Below are 6,478 nucleotides of genomic sequence, written 5' to 3' on the forward strand. Positions count from 1 at the left end.
AAAGCTTCTCATGTAGGCTGGCCGCAAGGCAGGAACGTGGTGAACATCTGGGAATAAAGTCAGGATCAATCTGTGGAACATTTCACTGGGGAGGCCAAGAGATGCACTAGTGTTTCCCACACACTTTCTGCCTTCCCGGGACATGCAGATTTGAGAGGGGAGCCTCAGGAGAGGATCGGAGGCAACCCAGAAATGCGCATCCAATCCTGTCCACCTGTCTTAATAGCAGACTTTTGTTTCTAATTGCTTGATGCCCAATCATATCTTTTATCAAGTTTGGATGCTCTGTTGGATAAAAAGGAACTTGCTTTATTGGGTGCTAGGAAAATAAGAGGTCATTTTCTTCTTGCCTACCTAGATCTTTTGCCTCTTGGTTCCTGACAGGGGTGTGGATTATAATTATAATTATTATTATTATTCCAATAAAGGGCCTTGCTATGAATATTTCCAAAATGCCATCACCTGTGCGCACCCCTTCAAGCGCCCTCTCTCTGGAGGTCGGCCACATCTCCTTGATACCATTTACAGGATGGGGTGCAAAGTTCACAGCCTCACAAACCATCACCTTGTGGAGCCTGTGCCTACCCTGAAGGCTGTGTGGTCTCGCTCATCTCCGGCAGCTTTTCTTTTTTGGACTTCTCTTGGGACATGGACTATTTTGCATTTGTAAGCCACTGCTATGGAAAACGGCCTTCAGGTTAAAGTGTCCTGTGACAGCATGGCCAGTGCTGTGACCTCATGGCCCTGGGCATTCATTTAGGATGGCAGAGACACTGTTTATATAAAATAATGTGAAAGGAGTAGAAGTATTTCTTCTGTTTCTTTTCCTTTTTCTTTTGCCAGTCTGGGGGCTTGAACTCAGGGCTGGAGCTCTGTCTTTGGGCTTTCTCATGGCTAGAGCTCTACAGCTTGAGCCACAGCACGATTTCCGGCTTTTCTATGTATGTATTACCAAGGAATCAAACCCAGGTCTTCATGTATGTGAAGCAAGCCCTCTATCACTAGGCCAAACTCCTACCGATTTCCTGTTTCTAAGGACTGTTTCTGCTAGTGTTTGAAAGTAGGGCTGGGGAGTGAGAAGGAAGTACCATTGTGTGGGGACAAGCTAGGGAAATGTTCAGCTTAAAAGTTGCATGGCTTTGCTCCTCAATAGTGGCAGGAGTGGCCCCCTAATTCCAGGCCACCATCTTGCCACATGCCAGTCCTGGTTAGTAGTGTAGCAGGCCCAGAGAAGTTTCTAGAACGATGGTTTCAGCTCTTACTCTGTGCCAGGCACCCCTTTGGTAGTTCTCATAACGTTGTTATAGAAACTTAGTATTGATTTCTTTTGTGGTTTGAGTAACTGACACCGAACTTGGTAACTTAGTCAGTGCACAATACCAAGTAACTGTGTGACTATTCAAATCTAGGCTTGTTAGACTCAGAGCTTTTCTTCTACCCACCTGAAGGCTGACAGTAAAGGACACGCAGACTGGAAAGGGATGTTTTCTTATTGCTTAGATGCCATCACTTCGGGATTTTTCCCCAGGGGCTTCTCCTTGATGCCAGTAAGTAAAACCCCTTCCAAATGACATGTAACAGAGCTCTTCCATGCAGAAAATGGAACTTTCTATGACCAACGATCTTGGTGAGGTAGAAAGCCCCTGATGACAGAGTGGATGACAGTAGGCACTATAAAAAGGAGTCCCTTGTGAAAGGGGACAGAAGGAACTGGCCAAGACATGAGTCATCTTGGGTGCTTAACCACAAAGTGTGTGAGGAAGCCCTGGTGTGTTTGTCTCCATGGCTCCCTCCAACCAGCAACATTCATTTCCTCTGTGGTTGCCTCAAGCTCTGGGTAACCCTTTCAAATATTTGCTGAGTGTTTCCCGTGGGTGATAGACAGTTAAGATTAGGTAGGTTCTGCTGTATATCCCATTGTGACATAAACATACTTTGTGGCCCAAGACAGATTTATTTAGCAATTTTTGATGATACAAGCATACCATCAAAAGGCCTGGAACTTTCTTGATGGGCACTCTACCATTTTAGCCATCCTCCTAGCCTCTTTTTGCTATAGTTATCTTTGAGGTAAGGTCTCATGCTTTTGCCAGGCCTTGACTAATATACTGACTTATGATCTTTCATAAACATCACCATCAATTCTGCTACACTCAGGGAGCCAAGGCGGAAGTAGGCCAGGCAGAGGTATTGAGGTGAGGTAGAGTAGAAGGATAATGAGTTCAAATGATCAGATTAATCATCAACAGATAACAGCCAAAGATTTAGGACTGAAATTCTAACTCCACTTGGCTGGATAAGTTGAGTGTCTTTCTAAGCTTCATCTGTTGGGGCAGGGGTTGGCTAGGACAGCATCACAGGCTTATATACAGACACAAACATACAGGCTCACACACACACACACACACACACACACACACACACACACACACACACACACACACTCAGCTCCTAAACCTTGGTGCTATGAATATTTCAGCCATGCTGATTGCTTGCTATGGAGACTGTCCTGTGTTGCGCACTGTCAATTATTCAGTAGTATTTAGGGCTCTATCCAAATAACCACTGAGTTGTGATAACTCCCTGTCTGCAGACCCTGCTGTATGCCTCCAGGGACCTAATCTCCCCCCCCCCATCTCTAAGAACCCTCAGTGAGGATGCTGTGAGATAATATGCTTATCATCTGAGCATTTAGTAAATGTAAGAACTACTGTCACTATCTTCATTTATTCTCAGATGACACTTATGGGAAGAACAGTTACACTCATGGAAGAACAGAAGAGCTCATAGAAATGAATCATGATTTTAAGCCAGGTGCTGGTGGCTCATGCCTATAATCCTAGCTACTTTGGAAGTTCAGGATCACAGTTCAGAGCCAGCCCAGGCAGAGAAGTCTGTGAAACTCTTATCTCCAATTAACCACTAGAAAACCAGAAGTGTCACTATGGCTTACGTGGTAAAGTGGTAGCCTTGAGCTGAAGAGTTCAGGGACAGTGTCCAGGCTCAGAGTTCAAGCCCCACAATTGACCAAAAAAAAAAAAAATGAGTCCTGATTGTAAGCTGGCAAACCTAGAAGAGGAATTACATCCTAGTTATGTTAAACAACTTTTTCTGTTAAACCGACCTGTTTCGAATCTGCACTGCATAAGGTATGTTATCTAGGAGGCATTTTCAAGTAAGCCTTGGGGACAGCTGTCCTTCCACTGCTTACTTCTCTGGGTTGGCCTGGGTTTTTGCAGGGAGCATCACCTCCACTTTGGCCATGCACCTTGTGATGCTGATCTTTGTGTTGTTCTAGCTGTGAGTCACAGGATTGAGGTCCCTGAGTAAGTCTGCTCCTGCCCACAGTGCTAAGTCCAGGGGAGAAGCAGGGGTCGTGCTAAGGCTCACACAGAAAACTCCAGGGGTTTTCTTGGTTAATTTGATAACAGAGTTGCCCTTTCTACTGGGCTTGAACATGACAGGTGGTCCAATATGAACTCCAACTGAGAAGGGAGGTCAAGTCAAAGAATAAGGCTTCAACACAGACATGAAAGAAAGACAGAACCCAGTGGAGGCATGAAAAGTTATGTGGTTCTGTTAGCTTGTCTGAACTCCTGCCCTTACCAGGGCCTCAAAGCCTTGGTTTACTCCTTAACCACTCATACTCTTGAGCTGATATATATATATATATATATATATATATATGTATATATATATATGGTCTCCTTTTGCTTATAATAGCTTAGCCTAGCTTTTCCATTTCCCAAAACCAGAACACCTTTGATTGATCTTGGTCCTGATTATATCAAGAATAAAATGCTATGGATTTTTTTTTACTAGTTTCCCCAAATATTACCTTTGTTAATTTGGTATGCTTTGGGTGAAAAATATGAGAAAACCCAGCTGTACATGGCTAAAAGTGATAAAAGATTTTCATTGGCTCTTCTTAAAAATATCAGGCCTGGGCTCCTGCTCCATTTTCCTAGAGCTCCTTTGGCCCTGCTTCCCTTGATCGCTTGGCTCTATCACTAGGCTGGCTTTCCTGGTGGCCAAGACATGGCAGAGAATTTCCAAGCCACATAGTCAGTCACCTGCTTCCCAGGAAAGAGAGAGGAAGAACAACTTCTCAATTCAAAACCATCAAACCAATCCTCTTCTTTGCTTTGGTTAGACCAGCTGGGTCATGTGTCTTCCCTTAGATGAAAGAAGCCTGAGGTTGGACCTATGACTGAGGCTATGCCAACCACAGCTCTCAGCCGTCACATAGTGGCGCAAATCCAGGGGAACTTGCAGAGAGACACACTTGTTGCCCACTGCAAATGTCAATGAAAATATCACTTAGTGATGTCTTTAGTGTTCTTTCTGCTTCCTTCAGAATGTTCCTGTTCATGTATTACTGCTGCTGGAGTTGCTTCTCTATATTTATTTTTGTTACTAAATGAGGCAGAGACCAATTCTAACATCCTTTATTTCCCCCAGTGTAGCCTTGCACTCAATGGGAATTCACACTCTATTTTAAAATCCATTTAAATCTGTTTCCTCACATGGAACAAAGGGCTTCCAGCCCAGATTGCAGTTCTCTGATTATGACCAACTTCCTCCTTCAAACACTAGCAGGGTGACCCCCCGACAATTGACTTGGCTCTCTAAACCTCAGTTTCTCTATCTGGGGAATGAAATTCACAGGATTATCTATCTTAGAAATGGTTGGAAACATAAATAAACACCTCAGGAGAGCTCAGTTTGTCCAGACTTGTCTCTCAGTGCAAGGAGAAGAAATGGCTAACAGGCAGCTCCGTTGAGTGACTCCCATCAACCTCTACCAGGGCCACCATTTTTTCATTGTTGAAGGTTGGGGGCTAGAATTCTTCTTTTATGAAGTGATGGGGAAGAACACAAAGAAAGCTCTGGAGCAGATATTGACTCAATGATTTTGTTCTCATTCCTGCCCATCAGTACCCTTCTTGATTTGGAAAAAAAAGAGGATTTGCATCCTCCATTCCTCTCTCTCCCACTGGCAGAAGAGGAGAGGGGAAGCTAAAGGTTGTTTTTTACAGAGGATCGGAGATCTTGGGATGAGAATCCCCGTGTAAGCTGACAGTGACACATAGTCACATGAGAGATGCCATGCAAAGCAGTCAGTCTGTGTGCCGCTATGTTTATTGCTGCAGGCAACACTGATTCTTAGCCCTGTGGACAGCAAGGGCCCACTAAGGTGGGAATATGGTGGGGGAACGTCCATGAGGAGCCGTGATGCTAGATAAGGCTGGACAACCTATCACAGTTCTGAGGTTACTAACATTTCCCTCTTTCTCATTTCTAGTTTCCTTAGTGAGCTTGTGCTTCCTGGGTCACAGGTCATCAGTTAAAATGCCAGTTGGCATCTTTGTAATCGTCTAGACTGAAAAAGCTTCACAGCCATAAAGACCTCTTGATACCAAGTGGTAGTTTCTGTGCTCATGAGTATGGCTAGGGGATGGAGAGAAGGCTGAACTGCCCGGTTATTCCTTTCTAGGTCACACGCCCCTAACAAAGGGCTGGACAGAATGTGGGGTGGAGTAGATATGTGAATTATAACTATGAGTGAGCGAAGGAAGAGGTTGCTCATTACCTAAGGCCAGATGCAAATGGCAAACTCTCCAATAATCTTTAGCTTACCAATGCTGAGAATTTCTAGGCTGGCCAAAGCCTTGAGATATTTTTGTTTGTTTGTTTTAGTGTTGGGATCAAACTGATGATTATGCAAATGCTCCTTAAGTGCTGCTGTACCACTGAGCTAAAACCCTACTCTTGGAAGCTGCTTATTTTGACATACTGGCTTCTATTTTCAGAAAGACCAAGAGGGAACCAGCTAGGGACATCTGGCCGTGATGTTCAGTTAGGAGAATGGGTGTGTCATCCCAGGCAGAGTGACCACATCCCTGTGTGGCTCAGGGTGTAACTGGTGAGTGTCCAGGGTCTTTCAGGTCTTCTTGGGGCAGGGGCAGAAGCCTGTCTCTGCTAAGCCTTCAGGATGGCCACCAGACTCAGTTTAAGGGTGATGGAACTGCCCCTATTTTCCCTGTGACGTCACACTTGGCAGGACTTCTGTCTGCTGTGACATGTGGATCAGAGGATGAGTAAAATTCAGATCTGGAGAGAGCAGGGGCTTATCTATGGGCCTATTGAATTACCTAGGATATGTAACTGAAGTCTTAGATTCCTCTTAGTTCTCAGAAGCAAAGGCAAGATCATATTCTAGAGGTTTATATAAATGCCACATCTGATATCCACTGTTTTATTCCATCTTTCTCATTTATTTTTATTATTATCTTTAAATGCACGAAGAGGTTGCCATTTAACAAAGCAATTTATAAATATGATGCAGCTTGATCAGTGTCTTTCAACATTCTCACCTTCCCTTACTTTTCTTAATTTTGCAGTATATACAGAAATCTCCACTGCATTTTCCTCCTTTCCCCCATCATTTGATTGTCCCTCTTCCTTTGGGCCCCAT

Source organism: Megascapheus bottae, chromosome 9 (assembly GCF_031878675.1).
Source record: "Megascapheus bottae isolate mThoBot1 chromosome 9, mThoBot2.hap1, whole genome shotgun sequence".
Classification (NCBI taxonomy): domain Eukaryota; kingdom Metazoa; phylum Chordata; class Mammalia; order Rodentia; family Geomyidae; genus Megascapheus; species Megascapheus bottae.